Source organism: Mirounga angustirostris, unplaced genomic scaffold (assembly GCF_029215605.1).
Source record: "Mirounga angustirostris isolate CCGP_5_RB_7025 unplaced genomic scaffold, mMirAng1.0.hap1 SCAF_14, whole genome shotgun sequence".
In the NCBI taxonomy this organism is placed as follows: Eukaryota; Metazoa; Chordata; class Mammalia; order Carnivora; family Phocidae; genus Mirounga; species Mirounga angustirostris.
This window is the reverse complement of record NW_026991722.1, coordinates 26450139-26452058: the sequence shown is the minus strand read 5'-3', so window position 1 is coordinate 26452058 and position 1920 is coordinate 26450139.

The window sequence follows — 1920 nt, the reverse complement described above, 5'->3', positions numbered from 1 at the left end:
TCTGCAACTAACAAGCCTTCATATCCGCTGACCTCCCTTGGGTAAATCAAAGGGCTAATGAGAACGTAAGATGACACAGATGGCATAAATATGCACTGGAAAACTGTTAAGACTAATAAGAAGTTACTGTTGGCTGATCACTGAGCCCCAAATAGAGAGAAGGATTCTGTAATCAGAGTTAACAGAAAATCTAAAATAACAGTAGTTTAAACAAGATAGAATCTCATTTCTTTCCAAAATAAAAGAAGTTTGGAAGTGGGCAGTCCGGAGTTAGAACATTGGTTCAGTAGTTGTTGGGGACCCAGGCTTCTATTATCTTTCTGTTCCATACTAACATATGGCCTCTCTCTTCAAAGTGACCTCATGACCCAAGATGGCTCCTGGGGCTCCATCCATATTACTGACATCAGGAAAGAGGGAAAGGGGCGCCTGGGTGGCTCAGTCATTAAGTGTCTGCCTTCGGCTCAGGTCATGATCCCAGGGTCCTGGGATCGAGCCCTGCATCGGGCTCCCTGATCGGCGGGAAGCCTGCTTCTCCCTCTCCCACTCTCCCTGCTTGTGTTCCCTCTCTCGCTATGTCTCTCTCTGTCAAATAAATAAAATCTTAAAAAAAAAAAATAGTCACTTAAAAAAAAAAAAAAGAAAGGAAACAGAAGAGAAACATTGCCTAAGTCAAACTCTTTTGAAGTGACTTTCTTTTGAAAATTTCATATATTTCTACTTACATCTTATTGGTCAGAACAGAGTCACACAGCCACATCTAAAGGCAAGTAAGCCTGGGAAATGTAGTCTTTCATTTGGGTGCATTGCCCCCAAGAATGGATACTGTTGGATGGTAACTAACATTTGCCACGTACGGTCATTTGAAACTGAATTAAATGTCAACATTCCTTGAGAGACAGAGTTTAAAATGATAACAGTGAAACAATCTGCTTTTATGATTGGCTCAAATAAAATAAATGATGTCCACTTACTCAATCAACAAAAATATTTTATGTGGCGACTGTATGTCAGGGATTGTGCTCAGCAGCAGAGAGATGGTAGGGAGCTGAGATGAACATCCCTTGCCCTCATAAAATGTACAGTGCACATCTTCCTATGAAAGGAAATGTGTGTAATTCCAAACTGTGGTGTGGGTTGTGTATGGGGAATCATGTTACGGGGTCAGTCTTGAACTTTGTACCCTCAACTGTGTAGAGGGACAAAGGGCCTCTGTCATTGGGCCTGGAGTCAGCGGGAAGCACCCCCACTAAATGTTTTGGTTACACATTCTTAGCATGCTGATGGTATTCCTCTTCTCTGACCTTCCTCACTGCTGACCAAAGCTGTTTTAACTCTTACCTGTAAATGAGATCCTATCTGCTTGGTCATATTCCCTATGCCTAGGAGAGAATTCTCCCCTATGTCCACAGAGCTGAGGCTACACTCATTGCTCAATATAAGGAAATTGGGATGTGATATCCCACTCTCCTTGCCTGTGGTAAATAGATGAGCAATTACTCAGGCATCCTAAGGACCAAAAGCATCCGTCTGCAAATATCGATCCCAATAGGAAATGCTTTATTGTTTGGGCCTGGATTTCTGCTTTGATTTGCTATGGCCATTTCTGATCTTATGATTTCATTTGGAATTGAAATAGAGAATTTTATTTGCATTGCCCTTATTCTTCATTAGCTAATAGTTGGCTTGACCTTGGAATTTTAACATAGTAAAACAAAGAAAAGAGCACAGCATTTTTTCTCCTGTCATTTTGTGGAGCCAAGAATTTTTATTTGTCCTTCTGAAGAGTGGCTTTATTTTTAGCCCCATGAAGCACTTTTAGATGGATGTCCTGTCTGTTTCCACAGGACAGCTCAGATAACCCAATCACATCCGGTTTTAGGGACAAATTCTTTTTGTTCCAACTTAGGAGCATCAAGC